Here is a 16,441-nt window from a genome sequence, read left to right on the forward strand (position 1 = left end):
CCTACTGTGGGAGCTGCACACTTTGAAACTCCTCTTCTTAGAAAATACCTGTTCTAGCTCTAAAAACAGGTATCATTATGCCCCAGGAAATTATTTTTGAAGAAGATCCATTCTGTCTACATTGCTGTCTGGCCTCGGGGAATTGAAAGGTCTGTGAACAGGTAGCAAAGGATTTGACTTTGAATGGGAGGCAGGACTTTCACACACACCCCTGTGTCTGCTGTTGTCTGTCCATTGATGGAAGGTGTCTGGTTGAATGGGGGCTATGGATTAAGATGAAGTTGCAGAGCCTGATAAGTCCACAGGGAGACCATATCCCACATTTGGCTTTTTATGATACCTTTTTAGAGCCAAGGTGCTTCAAGTGGAAGGCACCTAAATAATCTCTCTGGATTTTCCTAAAATGTATTAAACTTAGGAAAAACAAGAAATGCACTTGTAAACAAAGCAGCTGGACAGACTTATTTCCTTTTTCAAAAATAAACATACAGCTGTAGCCTTATGCCGCTATGAAATGGGAAGGACTTGTCTTTTCTCTCTGAATTTGCTTTTCCTTATGCTTCACTGATTTCAATAATACAGGGAAAAGAAAAAATGGCTTTACATGTGTCTGCTATATGGTGCTGGCTGCCTGTGACTTACACATGTACAGGCAGCATTAAAAATGATCATGGGCAGGGCAAAATTTAGTATTGCCTTGAGCTTTTGCAAGATGCAGGTTTTACAACTGTTTGATTCACTCAGATAATTACCAAATGTTTTGATAAACTGTGTATCATGTCTGTACATGAAAAATGACCAGGCATTAAAGAAAGAGGGGAATGAATTACATATAAAAGAGACTGAGTTGCTGCTGTGGAATTTTCCAACGCAGCATGAAAATCCTATTAGGATATTTATAGGAGCTGAAACAATACAACTTGAGAGTTTTCCACTGGGCAAAACAGTCATTAGCCTTGATTCCTCTTTTTCATGTACTTAACTTTGAGCAATCCCATTTCTGTTTTCAAAGGAGGTGTTTTAACTTGAAATGTGTGAGCAGGAAGACTTGCATAACAAGGATACATATAGTTTTTCAGGGGCTAGAGGTTTTTGGGGGACTTTTGTTTGTCTAGATTATTTTTTGTCACTGTTATTTTGTTTTGTTTTTCTAGTGTTCTTAGTGCTTTGCTGACTTAGAAACTAATTCCAGGGACTAACAAAACTGAATAGGCTTGTTCAATGAACCAGACTTGCATAAACTCATTTCACACAAGAAAGAGTAGAAGATTGTATGGTATATGTAGATCCCCTAGATCTTTGTTTAAATATACTCTATGTAAATAACAGAATTTGACTTCCTAAATTTGAACTCATGCTAGATGATTGGACAAAGAAAATTGCTTTGTTTTGTATTAATCCAAAGACAATTTTTGAAGCTGTCAGCATTTAATGACAAGTTTTACTCTGGCAAGAGTTTCTGAAAAGTTAAAAACAACCAACAAAGTAAACAACTAATTTTTTATTACTTTATTTTATTTTTAATGGAGAACATTCTATGCAAGTTGATTTTATGAGAAAGAAATATTTGACCATAAGTTTTAGTCAGTCATTGAAAATTTTCCCTACTTATTGTTCTCTTATTTACATATGAATTCTGATGATATTACATTTACTTCTACTGCTTTTGAGAAGCAGTTATACAATCTAATAGACAATTCAAGAGTTTGTATTTTCCTCCCATACAATTAAATGTTTTCAGAACTGCAAAGTTCTTAAGCATCAGAGGTCAGACTGCACATCAAAAATGCCAGCCAAAAAGCATAGTGAAAAAGCTCATTTTTACAAGGCTTTCATTTTTTTTTTTCTTTCAAAAAGATGGATGCTATTAAATGCTTAGCATCACTTTCCCTGGAAGAGAAAATGAAATTCAGGAAGGTGGATCAGGAAACCAGCATTCTCCTGCCACAGGTCTGTATGTCCTGGCATGTATATAGCTGGGACTGTGTGATATGTGCTTTCTCATGAGATTTTAATGGACACTGGATCTGGCCTCTATACTGAAGTCTGATCCAATGTGGACTCCTCTGAGTGAAACACTGTTTAATTAGTCAGATGTTATATTAGGATAGATGTTCTCAAAGTAGAGATGGGCATGAGCGTGACCTCATCAGTCTCTCTGGGCATTAGTGCATCCTGTCCCTATCCATCCTCTCTGCCCCCACCCATGCCTTTGAACTTTCACCATTAATACTTGTCCTCAGTTCCAGCTGAGCTTCCTTGAAACTTATTGCTTAGAGCAAATGTTGCACCTTGAGATAAAAACCCAAAATCAGCTTTTGCTCTCTTAAATCATCTATGTGTTTCTAAAATCAGACTCTGGAGAGTGAATTCTCTTGAGAGCAAATTACCCTGTGATATTTTTGAAAGGAGTTGAAGGATTTTACAAATATATTTGGGGATTTATTCCTTATGAACTGCATAATCTCAAATTATATAGATACTGTATTAAGATATCAAAACAACAGCTCAGATCTGTTTCCCCAATTTCTATAGTTTAAGACCTGAGCTTTAGCAGAAAGATCTGCTGCTAATGACAGCCAAATTTTCACTTTGTATTTTCTCTTGTTTTTTCCTCCTGTATTTATTCCCCATAACTTATTTGTAAAGAGTGACAGTTTGGCTGGTGTCTAAGAGAGAAGAACAAATTCCTTTGTTTTGCACAGCCAGTCTACATATCTGAAAATCTGTATTGTGGAAATGGTACCTGGTAAGATGGCAGGAAAAGAATAACTGATGTTTCCCTGCACCATGAATCAGATGGAACTTTAAAAATGACTTCTGAAAGTGCATTTGAATGATTAAATGTGTATGTGTCCATTCGTGTTAATTTATAGGTTTTTTCCCAAGGTTTGTGACAGAAGGTACTGAAATTCATGTTTTTGTAGCTGTCTTTAAAAATGATCTTTATACTAATATGATTTTACCCTGTCCACAGAGTGGGCAAGTAGGGAACTTTGCCCCACAGTTCTCATTTGCAAGGGTGGCAAAGGCCAACTTCCTTGAATTATAACTTCCCCTGGTACATAGTGGGTTACATTTTGCAACATTTACTGCAAAGTTCCTGGAGCACCTTTTTTATTCCACTTAATTTGGGGAAGGTTGTATGGGGCAGCAAGGAGAGCCTTGGTAATGCAGGATACCTTACGGGTTGTGCTTTATGCATGTTCGAAATAGGTGAGCTAGGATAACATATGAGGATATATGAAATGAAAATAAGTTTATGGAAATACAAAGGGACTTCACCCTTATTTGTACATTATTTGAGGCTTATGCTGATGTATTTCAAACCCCAGCATCATTTCAAAAATACAGATGTTGAGACTGCATGATTAGAGAAGGAGATCCTGTTTACTTGTCTGCAATTATTTTTGTGTTTTGCTTGGCTCTAATGAGGGTGAACTTTTGTTCATTTTGTTTTGATTCTGTTTTGATGGTGTTGTATAGTACCCCAAGCACCTCAGCCATGTCAATAGGGCTTTATAAATAAGTTATTAACTATTATTTGAGTATATTAAAAAGGAGATCATCTTCAGAAGCAAAAATAATTTTCCCACTTAGAATTGCTTTCCTAGAAGAAGTCTGATTAGTGAAAGCTTTCATGAATGTTTAACTGCTTTTAAGATAATTTAACAGTAGTAATGAAACAGAGAAACTATCATCATGGTATCTGGCTCCTCTCTAAAGGCTCTGCTAGCAAGTTCTCTGCAGGACACAGATGGTCATTGGGCCAAGGTTTCAAAACCAAAGTATCAATCAGTTAAGAGAAGCCAGACAGCACCATCAGTGATTTTGGAGAGCTCATTCTTTCATTCACAGAACTCTGACACTGGTTTCTCTTTAAAAAGAATAGCCCCTTTAAGAAATACTTTTAAAAACAATCATCAATTCTCACTGGAACAAAATTTAAAATATTAAAGTTTCTGTGCAGGAAAAAAAATACTTTTTTTTTTTTGTGTGTGAAACACAGGAAAACAACAAATGAACTTTCTGTTTTATGACACACAACCTTGTCAATGTGTGAAAATAGAAAAAGGTGCTAATCAGCTCAAGGCACCTATATTGAAAAGCTTCTGTGTAAATCACTGCTTGGTTCACTAATAAATGAAAGGAAAGCTTTAAAAAAAAAATTGACATCCGTTTTGTACTAACCCTCCACAAACTGGCCTATCACAATAGTAAACAATGTCTAAGATGAAAGAAACGGAAGGAAACAGTAATGGAAGAGAAGGGTAAAGAAATTATATAGAATTCTTTGAAAAATAGAAAAAAATGCAAGTAATTTCTTTCAGAGACCAACCAAAGTACTTTTAAGACTGCTTTCAATGGCTTCCTTCCATTTGGCCTTCAGTTTGTTCCTCTATACATCCCATGCTAAGTTGCAAGCAATTATTCCTCCACCAGCAAAGAAAGAGGAAAGAGCTGATTTGACCTGATCACATGATGAGTATGGCACAGCATCCTATGGGATCAAGGAGTCACAATTTAGTTTCCACACTGCTGCTACTGCTTCTACTTGTGTGTGCATCCAGATTCCTGTTGATGGAGCTTTTACCCAAATTAGAGTGGATTTGAATCCAAGAGAATATTATGAAGTTTGGGACACTTTCCATATTGTGACAGTCCTTGCCTTCACAATGGGCACAGATCATTTAACACTGTGTTTTTTCATGCAGGAGCCTAACCTGAGAGTCTGGATTGAGAGCAGGATATTTTTTTCCAAGATTGCCTTAAAACAAGACTGCCTGCCCCAATGGCCCAATGTCCATGGCTGCTTGTTGCACAGACTAATGTACTATTTTGGAGGGAATCTTCACTTTTCTCCTGCTGGATTCTCTTCCCTGAGTTGTACTGTGACCTCTGACAGTCAGCAGGACTGGGGTCCAGGCAGCCTGTGAGAAACCTACTCAGGAAAGGTAGAGTTTCCCAAGCAGCTGTCTTTAAACCTTTCCTTCCCTTGGGGAAGAATCAGTCATCTTTCTTCAACCTAAGAAGAGAAAGCAGTTGAATCTGTGTCCACACTAGAACATAGTATTCAGGCTATGTATCAAGTGAGAAAATTAACTCAATAATTTCCTAAATGTTCCCCAAAAAGCAGCATCACTTACTTTCTCTCTTTCTCTCAGTATCTCACTAACAATCATGTTTTCAACAGTTTAATAATGCAGATCCATTTCTGAAACTTCTGGTGTCTTAGAAAAACCTCTACACCTTTAGGGTGCACCTTTGTTTAAACAATTGCTAATGCTTTGCCTCTTGCTTCTGTCATGAACTGATTTTTCTTTGGATGCCGAAGACGTTTCTCAATTTCAATTTTGATTTATCCCTTTCTTTTTCACTGGCAAGACCCCAGGGAATAGGATGACCCTCCAGAAGAAATGTTGTTGACTGTCTCTGCAGCTTCATTGGCATTATGGTCCAAATCCCACATTGGCTCTGGGTCAGCCATTCAAGGTCAGGAACAGAGAGTACATAAGAAAATTATGTATATTAAACATTATCCTTGTCTTTGGATGCAGAAGGATCTTGTTTTCTGAAAACTAAATGTTGAGTCAGTTTAATGTGGTGGGATTCTGATATGCACAGAAACTTTTCCCTGGATTTGTTGTTCCAAATGCTTTTTTTCAGGAGGAATTAGCAATCTGAATCTTCCATTTTTAGCTATTTCACTTCCCTAACCTTAATTACCCATAGCAGAGATCCAGGATGTAGAAGGAAACCTTTGGCAGCTTTCCTGGGAGACCCTCAAGAAGAGAGAGCTGAGCTGTGCCCTGCAGCCATTGCCTGCTCCTGTGTGCTCCCAGATCAATAACTAAAAGGGTGCAAAGCCAGTTGGCCACCAGGGCAGCAGCATCTCTCCCCACTAATGAGGGTGACCTTTCCACCCACTGCTTCACATGACTGAAATCAGGGGAAATTAGTTTACTCAGCCCAGAACTTATATAACTGGTGATGCTCAGGCTGAAATTCCTGCTCATGGTGTGATGAATGCGTTGTGGATCTATTTGAAAAATTGTAGAAATCAGACTGAAGATAAAAGGACTGGAACTAAACCAGCTAGATCCTCTGTAGTTTCTGACAGATAGGTGAAGAATAATGATGTCTCCAAAGCGCCTGTCCTTCCGTTTGGAGAATTACACATTTAACTGTAAAAAATCGCTGCTGCTGAACCAAAGGTCCTGCTGCTTACACCATTTACAAAGGCCCTTAAAATTATGGATGAGAACACAGTTCTGGGAAGAAAGGGAGACTGCTGTGTGGGTTGAAGGGTAGCATTTAAAAGCTTTGCTCATCCCAAAGCAGCCACATCTCTTCTCATTGGCTGTTATACTCTAGCTCAAAAAGGGACCTTGAGATATTAATTATGTATCCAGCTAGCTATTTAATCAATCCATTCAGTACTAAACTCTTACATAGTAGCTGATATATTTATGGAATACTGTAAATATTTTAAATAAAATGAAGAGGAGATTTTATGCCACTTTTATGTTACCTTATGCAACAAAAATATATCTTCAAAGAAAAAAAAATCAGTTAAAAGTATTACATTAAGTTACAAATTGAAATGTACGGTTTTTTCCTTACATAGCCCTACTGCTTTCACTTGAAATATAAATGAGCAGATTATTTATTATAAAAGCAAAATGGAAAATAAAAATGGGATTCAAGAAAAAGTGTTCTTTTATCTTTTTTAATCCATGAAGTCACCATTTTTTAAAGGTAGGTTTTAAAAGGAACTTTTCCATAACTTGCCTTTCAGAAGTTATCTTTTTAAATTTTCCAGAGTCAGCAAGTAGCCTAAGTGTGCATAACTGGTAAAACACATTGTGATGATTTTTCCCTTCAAATACTTTTAAAAAACCTTGCATGAATACACAATACAGAAGACCTAAATTTCTTTAACCCAAATCCAGTTATATCTAGAACTATACAAACAATAAATGGCTTTTGGTAACTGCTAGAAAAATTTGTCTTTTTTGTTCTATAGTGTTAAATGGTAATTTAGAAAAATGTAAGAAATTGAAAGAGGCACTATACTTTAACAGTGGTGTCTTTATTTTTTACCCTTGGGTCTATTGAATCTCAACAGCCTTATATACTTCAAGTTTTCTACATGTGGTAAATCTGTGCCTGTGCTTATTGGTCCATGAATAATGAGGATGCATAGCATTTTTCCCTTTAAAATTCAAATCCTCTATGAGTTCAATGTAACAATGTATTCAGGGCACTAGATGACATTAAGGGTTGTCTTCAAGTGAATGGGTAAAAATATATCCTTATTTTAGTTAAGAACGAATTCTATTCTTTGGTGAAAGTATGTCCTAAAACTCAGTGTTAAAAAAAAAAAATCATAAATCACAGAATCACTCACAGAATCACTAGATTGGAAGAGACCCTCAAGATCACTGAGTCCAACCCAGGTGAACAATTCAGAACAAAAAATTTTCTTGGATCAGGAAGAATAGGAATAGGATTTTGAATTAGGTGTGGCATTTGACGTATATTTCTCAGAGTGATATGCCAGAGGAGCCCAAAGCCAGCTTCAGTTTAATCTACCATTTCAGAGCCAGAAGGTCCCTTGAAATAACGATCAGAAACAAAGCTCTACTCCTTACATTTGGTTTAATGTCCTGCTTCCTTCTAGAAAGCTTTCTGGGCTCTGCAGCTTTCTCTGACCAACACCTACTGAGATGTTTCTGATAAATTCAGAAACTCCAAACGTAAGCTGATAGACCATAACTTCTGTTTTTGGTAAGTGGATGGTGTCTTCCTGCATTTCCAAGACCTTTATACTGGCCCTTATGTCTTTTGCAAACTTAGGGTGAACTTCTTTCTCAATAAATCTTTATTTAAATATAAGTACATTCTGGTAGCTTTCTCTCAGATGTCTCAGACTTTGGGGCTTGTCAAGGACAGCAGCACACATCAGTCTCTTTCTGAATCTGCCTCCCATCCCAAGGACATACTGGTTTCCCATCTCTCATTGATTATCTTGTCCTCAGACCATTCCACCAGGGTAAGAACCATTGAAGGTGGTCCTTGCTGCCCCTGATCTGGATGCAGTATGCCCTAGGTCCTTAAGCAGATTCCTCATCCATTGTAATATGCAGTGATGTAGGAATTTCAGACCAACACACCTAGAATCCATAGCTTCTCTGCACACTCTATCTGTTTTATATTTATACTTGGTTTCTCAAACTGCATTCTAGTGATTTACAAATCACAGGGAAATTTGGAGCCATTAAAGAAAGAGCTGACAGGTTATAAGGATACTTCTCGGAAGTCATCAGTCAACTTTGGGCCACAGAGGCCCAGCTACATAAAATCTCACAGTACTTTGGCAGGCTGCACTTAAGACTGCTACAGAAGTCTCCTGAAAACCTATTAATTACGTACAGCCAAAATCTCTGGCAATTTCAGATAGAAAGCACTGATGTGTATGTGAAAATGAAAACAAATGTAGAGTATATAGCTTCCATAAAAGAAAATCAATTAAACAGTGATATTTTTTATGTGCAGAAAACAAAGCAAAAAAAAATAAAAATAAATAAATCAAATCAAACAGAAATTCAGCTGCAAATCCATATTACAACATGGTTTATGAGGGATAGAAACATAACAATAGTGTGCAGAAGTGCCACCAAGAAGAGGTTACAATTGCATTTCTCCCATTGAGGAGACTGCAGATAGTGAGTGAGGTGCAAAATGCTGCTTATCTACTGAGTTTGGTGGGCACTGCACAGTAAGTCTGCAGTCAAGATTATCACCTCTCAGCCTGGAATGTTGTGTGTGGACTGTGGGAACGTGGACTTTTGTTCCCGTTGGCTTGACCAGCATGTTTAGCGTGTGGGTTGGTGGTAAGCACAGGTAAGAGACAGGCCAAGCCCACATGCCACAATCCAGGAGCACATGGACCACATCCAGGAGGTGCAGGGTCAGTGGAGGGTCACCTCTGTCTGATGGCTGCCCTGACCCCTGTCACTCTGGGTGCCCTGCTGGGCTCAGGTGTGCAGGCACTGGGCAAAGGAGGCTGAGGGCGCCTGGCCACAGACACCCAGCAGCACCGCTCTGGCTGTGCGGAGCAGTGGGATGGAAAAGCCAGCAGTTCCAGGCTTATCCGTACCCAAAAGGCTTTGACAGCTTCACCTAAGGCTTCCTGAGCCCCCAGACAAAAAGATGAAGTCACATCACCACCACACAGCCTTCAAGGGTCAAGCACATACCACTTTGGACATTGCCCTGAGCATCAGCTAATGGTGAGGTGTTACCTCCTTAAACTTAAGCCCTAATATAGCTAATATATAATTTACCTCAAGCACTTATTTGTCTTCCTTATCTGTAAAAACAAAGCAAACTAAAGACATCTGACAGCCTTAATTAAAATAACCATATAAATATAAATTTATAATATCCATTTTAATACAAATATAAAATAAACTTTTTAAATTATACTTGTGCTCTATCAAAAAAAAATTAAAATTATGAGCATTATTTTTAGAAATTAAAGTAATAATTATGCATGGTTTGGGAGTCTAAAAAGTTTTTACCATATGTTTTCCCAGTTCTTTCTATTTTTTTCTTTTTTGCAGGGTGAAATAAAAATATTAATAAAATGGGTTAAAAATAAAATAAAGAAAACTCTCTGTATCTATAATTTTCTTAAACGAATAATAAAAATATTCTGAAATCTGAAACATGGAATAGATAATGAAATAGCACTTTTAGGTTTACAGTTGTTGCTAAATATGAGGATATTTTTCCTAGAAATCAGCTTACTTTCTAAGTTTCTTCATTCAAACCCCCTTATGTTTTCTTCACAAGGTTTTGGACAACAAAAGAAAAAGAAAGCCAATAGCATAGCTGCTCTCACATAAGCAGGTGCTCATGAAAAACACTGTATTTCCATTCTACCTGCATTAATATGATACAGTGTTTTTCCTACATATGTTTACATACATTTAAAAGAGAAAGTAAAGTCATGTCAGGGCTTTTTTCCCCAGCCCCTCCTTGGTGTGGAAAAGTGATAACACAACTCCACTGCATAGCTGACGACAGTCAATTTGATATATATCTTCAAAAACCTCTACCATAGCCCTTTTTTCAAAAAGTCATCCCTTCTATATCCCTGCTCTGGCGTATTTATAACTTAAAAAAAGAATAATTCTAAAGTATTATAAAGGTTCCTGTAATGACATTCATATGAACACTAGGAGTACAGTATAAACTCAGAAATATGAGGAATGTCCAAAGTATAAACCTGTTTAGTGGTACAGTACCTTTAATTATATGTTGATGCAGAAAAATTGTTACAATAAAACAAAATGCTGTTGGGATTGAAGTAATTCTGTGACATAGTTTAGACTTCTCTTAGTGGAGCCACTTCACAACTGGAGTAACTCACTTAAGAAGCAAATATCACAGGTGGAGCTGACAGCAATGCTGATTTACATAACATAGTATAAAAAGCTCTGTGTGTGACAGTCTGAACTGATAAGAGGAATTGATTCTGTATTAGTTATGTGAAGAACTTTGAGAGGACAAGCTTTGCAGAAGTGGTCTGTAAATCACTAAAAAAAGAAGCTAAGTTAGCAAGCAATCTTCCTTGGCTTCATATTTTTTTGTTATTTGTTTAATATTTTAGGAAACTCTGCAAATCAATGGACTGGTGCAGAAGAGTTCTCTAAAGACCAGTTTGAGATGAGTAACAGCTGTCTGGTTATAGCTCATGAGATCTTTCTCTGTTGGTCTTTGCGAGAAGCATATGTACACTAAGAATATATACCAGGATTTTGCAGTGATTTGAGAACCTAATGGAACTTAGACATTTATTTTTAGTCATTAGTAACTGCATTTACATTAGGCTCCCTGCTTGCATCTTTTGGTGTCAAGGTGCTTCTTCAAACGTGAAAATACTTTTGTGAAGGTTTTCAAGATGTAGTTTAGTGAAGTTCAGTGAATATACTAATTGATTTTGAAGCTCATATCCATTTGTGCTGACCAAATTCATCCCATCAATGTTTGTGGAAGAAGAGCCAAAAAATTATATTTAGGTATTCATATAACTTTGAAAAAAAGCAAAAATGGGACAACCTATTTATAGTGTTATTTCTTGTCATTAATCTCTTGTTCATGTTACTAAAACTAATTCACATAAAAAGTAGATGTTAAATTATTACACATACTCACATGCCTTTATTTATGGGCACTACTCTGCCACATATGTGTCTATCTCATGTTCCCTGTGATCTTTTGCCAAGGCAGGACAAATTTGTGTTGGTGCCTAGTGTCTCAGTAAGTGTCTAATCTGTGTATGTGCAGAAAGTATTTGGCCTTAGGGGCTTCAACATGGATCACTTTTCTTATTGACTTGGACACCAACTTATCTGTCCTTCACTGTGAATGAATGGGCATATTTTCAGCTGGAATTAAATGAGAACAGGTACTATGAATCAAGAAAAAGATGCCTTAAAGTGTGTTACTAATTATTTATAAACTTCATCAAAGGCTCAGTGCTCTTGCTGTGCAACTTATAATCCTTGTCTAGCCATGGCCACATCCATTTTTAACTTTTTCCTTTTTTTTCCCCCCATAATAGTCTTTTAGATAGAAATAATTGGTACTTAAATATTTCTAAAGCTAACAATTAAAAAATACTTTATTGCATAACCAATATATCTTGTGATGAATACATTATGGGAAAAGAAGACTGCCAAGCAGTTCACAAACTTGAATCCAGATGCAAGTGCCATGTTCTCTGCATACTCCTTAAAACAGCACAAACCTCTTTATTGTATTATTGAAGTCACTGATGAGACAGTAGAAGCATGGTCAGTTACTATGAATTCCATGTTCTGTAAATCCCAGCCAGAGGCAAAAATGAGTTAAAACTCATTAAAGTCTCTATAACAAAAATCTAAAACTGTTTTCATATCAGGGGGACCAATTCTACAAGGAAGGTAAGGAATTGTAGTACTCTGCATGAAGTAGAGCCACTCCTTGTGGGTCCCTTCCAACTCCATATATTTTGTTTTGCTGTGACAAACACATTTATTTGTTACTTTTGAGTCCACCAGTTGTATCATTATACATGAATATATTCATGTTATAGTCAGCATAAGTTCCTGACCTGTAATGACTGGGTTATTTCAAACTGTTAAGGAACAAAACTTATCCATCAGTGGTCTAAATTGCTATCGGAATGAAAGAGTAATTTGTGATAGGAAAGGATTTTGAAACAAGGTGAACTTACTCTCTCACCTTCTGTAAATTGCAGTGGAGCAATTACAACAGACCTAACTATCTGAGGACACAGTAAGGATTTGTGGGAGATAATTAGCAATATGAAATATTCAGACTACATAATTCCCACTTAAAATACCTCAGGTGGTCTGCAAAACTTTTTGGAAAGGCTAACAGCTGAGGGCAGTTTTCATTTAACCAAGACTGCACTACCCAGGGCTCTGTAAAAGGGCCTTGATATGTAAAAGACTAACCATATTCAGTCTTATGATAAGAATATTCAAATGCACTGCAAAGATGGGGCATGACTCTATATCACAGTTGCAAGAGCACCCAGCAGGTCAAAACTTGAGTCTGACAACTGCTTTCAGGATTACTAATGCATTTTTTACCACTTGTGGTACATAATAGATAGGAACTGCCTTTGAAGCCTGGGTTAGACTCCTGTTCCCAGGCCCTATGCTTCCTGACCCTATGACTCCTATTTTCTGTGGAGCAGATTTGGCTGAACAGAGAGGATAGAGTGTGTTCCCCTGCAGTATTTCTCCTCCCTACAGCACTACCCCAGCAGTAGCTCTATTTAGCCTGATAACACTGCTGGCTGGTGACTCTTCAGGAAAAGGAGAGGATCAAGCCTGTCTGCCTTCCATTCACTCGGGCATGAACCATAAGGCTGGGCTGTGAAAGGGCTAAAACCAGCCCTGCTTCCCCAGTCGTGCATTGCAACTGTAAAAGTCACTTTTTGGACTGAAAACAGGTGTCACCCTGGAGGGTTGATGGAAGTACCTCTCCAGAGCCTTGAATAAGGGGAAAATATCCTTTTGCTTAGAGTTTTGAACTGTCAGCTTCTGAGCACCATACATTACACAGTCTGTACCAGCATGTGATATCTTCTGTGCTTAGCTTATGGGGTGGTTTGGGTTCTGTTCTAATAGTCTGTGTCCTCCTGTGCACTGCCTAGAGACCTTATTGCCTGTTGGGCAGAAAGAATCCAAATACTAGAAAGATAGATGTATCATCTGAGTTAGTAGCCAGAGCTACTACTGCCCCCAAGAAGCAGCATTATCCCAGCTCCTGTGAGTCCACTAGGACTGACTTCATGAGGTTCAAGCACCAGGGATGGTGTTCGTATGAATGTCATGCCCTGCACACCTAAACTGTCCAGCTAAGCTGATACAGTTGGTCCTTTAAGAAAAGTAGGGAAGATGGAGGTAACACTTAGGTTTCACTTGAAGTAAAAAGAAGTCTGAAAAATAACTACCTACCATGCAAAAAAGGCTAACTTCTGAAACACTTGTCATTTCTTATGTAAATCATGGGAAGGTTATTGGATTTTCCTCTTTCTTTTCTGATCTCCTTATAAAAGGAGTGGCCCGCTTAGCTGGACACACAATCTGCCAGGGTTAGAGTTGATCTGTGGACTTGGCTACTAATTTTCAGAGATAAGATTCTGAGAGAAAAGAATTTATGCTAAAAATGAGAACCCATTAATACAAATATATCAGGACCTCAATATTTCACAAGAGAAGTTTTTTCTGGGTTCATTAGAAACTTCTATAATGGCTTCACCTTATTTTCCAAAGACTAAGCACAGCTTCAGGTACTGTTTTGGAGGAAAGGCGGTGCACTGCTGTCAGAAGGACTTCCAGTATGATGAACAAGATTTTGGCAGAGTATGCAATGACTCCTGGAACAGCCTTGCTAAACATCCTGACACAAAAACATTCTTTCTTGCATTTAAATATGGTTTGGTTTCCTCAGGTTATTACTCATCACTTCATCACACATGTAGTGATCTTATCTGAAATTATAACATTTACTATAAAACATTATTTCATCTCTCTAAAATATATGTCGATGAATTCTTCATATTCAGTCGTATGAAGGATTATGATTAGAAATTATAACACATCTTTTCATGATTAAAATCTGCTTCTCCCTTGAGTAGTTACCAGCTATGTGACTTTTTTTTATAACTGGGGTGAAGAGCTTGCCACTGGAAACAGAGTACTCTAAGGAAACTTCTGGATATCATTTTCTTTCAAAGTTTCTTAGTCAAGATATTTAGCTCATTTCATACAGTTAATGAAGAGCTAAGCTAGTACTCCTGGCTGTCCACTTACATTTTTCTTGACTAAAATCCTTGAGGTAGATGCTTATGCTAGTAGAAGATCTGGCACAAATTATTTTGACTTGAGTGAATCCCTGGTATGAATTCATGGATTTATTGTGGTATCATGATGGTCTCCACCTGTCATACCCCTCTTGTATCTGCTTGGTGTGTTCCAGTTTCATTTCTTGATGTGAGATGGAAAATAAGAACTATTCCAAAATCCTCTAAGGGAATGCCAAAGAATTTTCATCACAATAAAAATCTGATTATGTGAATTAAATTGTACAGATTCAAAATAAGGATACCTATCTGAGCTGTCATGAGCACAACACACTCTTGGAACATGATGGGTAAATTAAAAGTTTGTGCATGCATATATGTATCTTGGTTTGGGGATTTTTATGTAACTGGACTCTTCCCATTTTATGAGTAAAATTTTTTTTGAATTCTTTTATCTTTAGATGTCTTTGTGTTTTTGAGATTGGAAACAATTTCCATCTAACTGAGTTATAAATAACTCACAATTATTTATAAAATAACTATGTAAAGCTGAGTTATAGATAACTAAAGATCCAGTAATTCATTTTTTTTATTAAAGACTTACATGTCGACAGGTCCAGTGGAAAAACCCAAGCTTTAAATAAAAGATTTAACTATAACCAATTCTTTATGCTTCTGATTCTTTGTACATGATACCCAATTAGGCTTCTTGTCGAGTGACGCAATTTTGAATGCTGTAATATTACCTTACTTCCTGATGACTGAGAGTGAATTTTCAAAGTGGTGCATGAGATACAAGGGTGCAAATCCTGTTAGGAGCTAATGGGATTTTTCTGCACCTCCTGTTTGTCACACTGAGAGACCCAGCCTTGAGATTTTCAGTATCTGTATTTGTCCAGAGATGACATCTAGTAAATACAGACCCTTCTCAATTAGCTAAATGACCTATGTTTGGTGGTTAAACTCAAAATTACTGAATTCATCTTTCAGATATCTGCTGCTGTTTCCTAATCCTTTCCTGTTTTCTACTCTTATTCCTCTCTCATAAGAAAACAAGACACCTCCACTCATCACCATAAGCATCTTCAAAGAAAGTGGGACATTGACGTAGGAACTTGAGAAATTTCTAATTTCCCTGGGAAAAGAAACTCAGGATGTGCTTACCTACATGCTTTTCTCCAAGAATACAAGTAGTCCTATTCAAATAGGTGGGATGGGGGAGCATGACTAAATGTGTAGAAAGGAACAGACAGCATTTCAAACCCTTAAAATATTTCTTGTCATGACAGACCTGATGCACTCTACTAATCTGCTTGCTTACCATAGGTATTTTTATTCTGTATTAAATTCTGTCTGTGTGACTCCTGCAGATGCTACAGAAAATTGGCTGAGGAAATTAACTATTAGCATGTATGTCTTCAGTGTCATCCTTAAACATTTTCTCTTTCTCTAATTCTTGATATTCCCTTTGAATGGAATGTTGACTCTCTTATTTCTTTAAAAAAACACCACATCACAATAAGACCTTGATGAAATCAAACACTGAGTTTCCAGCACAGGAAGGACATCAACCTGTTGGAAGGAGACCAGAGGAAGCCACAAAGGTGACTAGAGGGACGAAATACCCCTCCTATGAAGACAGGTTGAGAGAACTGGGATTGTTCAGCCTGGAGAAGAGAAGGTTTCAGTGTGACCTAGTGGAGACTTTCCAGTACCTGAAGGGAGTTCACAAGAAGAATGCAGAGAGATTTTTGTGAAAGCATTTAGTGACAGGACAAGGAGGAATGGGTTTAAACTGAAAGAGAGTAGGTTTAGATCAGGTATCAGAAAGAAATGTTTTATTTTGAGGATGGTGAGGCAGTGGAACAGGTTATGCAGAGAAGCTGTGGATGTCCCATGCCTGGGAGTGTACAAAGCCAGACTGGATGGGGCTCTGTGCAAGTTGGTCTAGTGGAAGGTGTCTCTACCTAATGCAGGGGGGTTGGAACTAGATGATCTTTAAGGTCTCTCCCAAACCAGACCCTTCTATTGATTCTATGAAACAGTTGC

Source organism: Parus major, chromosome 2, assembly GCF_001522545.3.
Source record: "Parus major isolate Abel chromosome 2, Parus_major1.1, whole genome shotgun sequence".
Taxonomy (NCBI): domain Eukaryota; kingdom Metazoa; phylum Chordata; class Aves; order Passeriformes; family Paridae; genus Parus; species Parus major.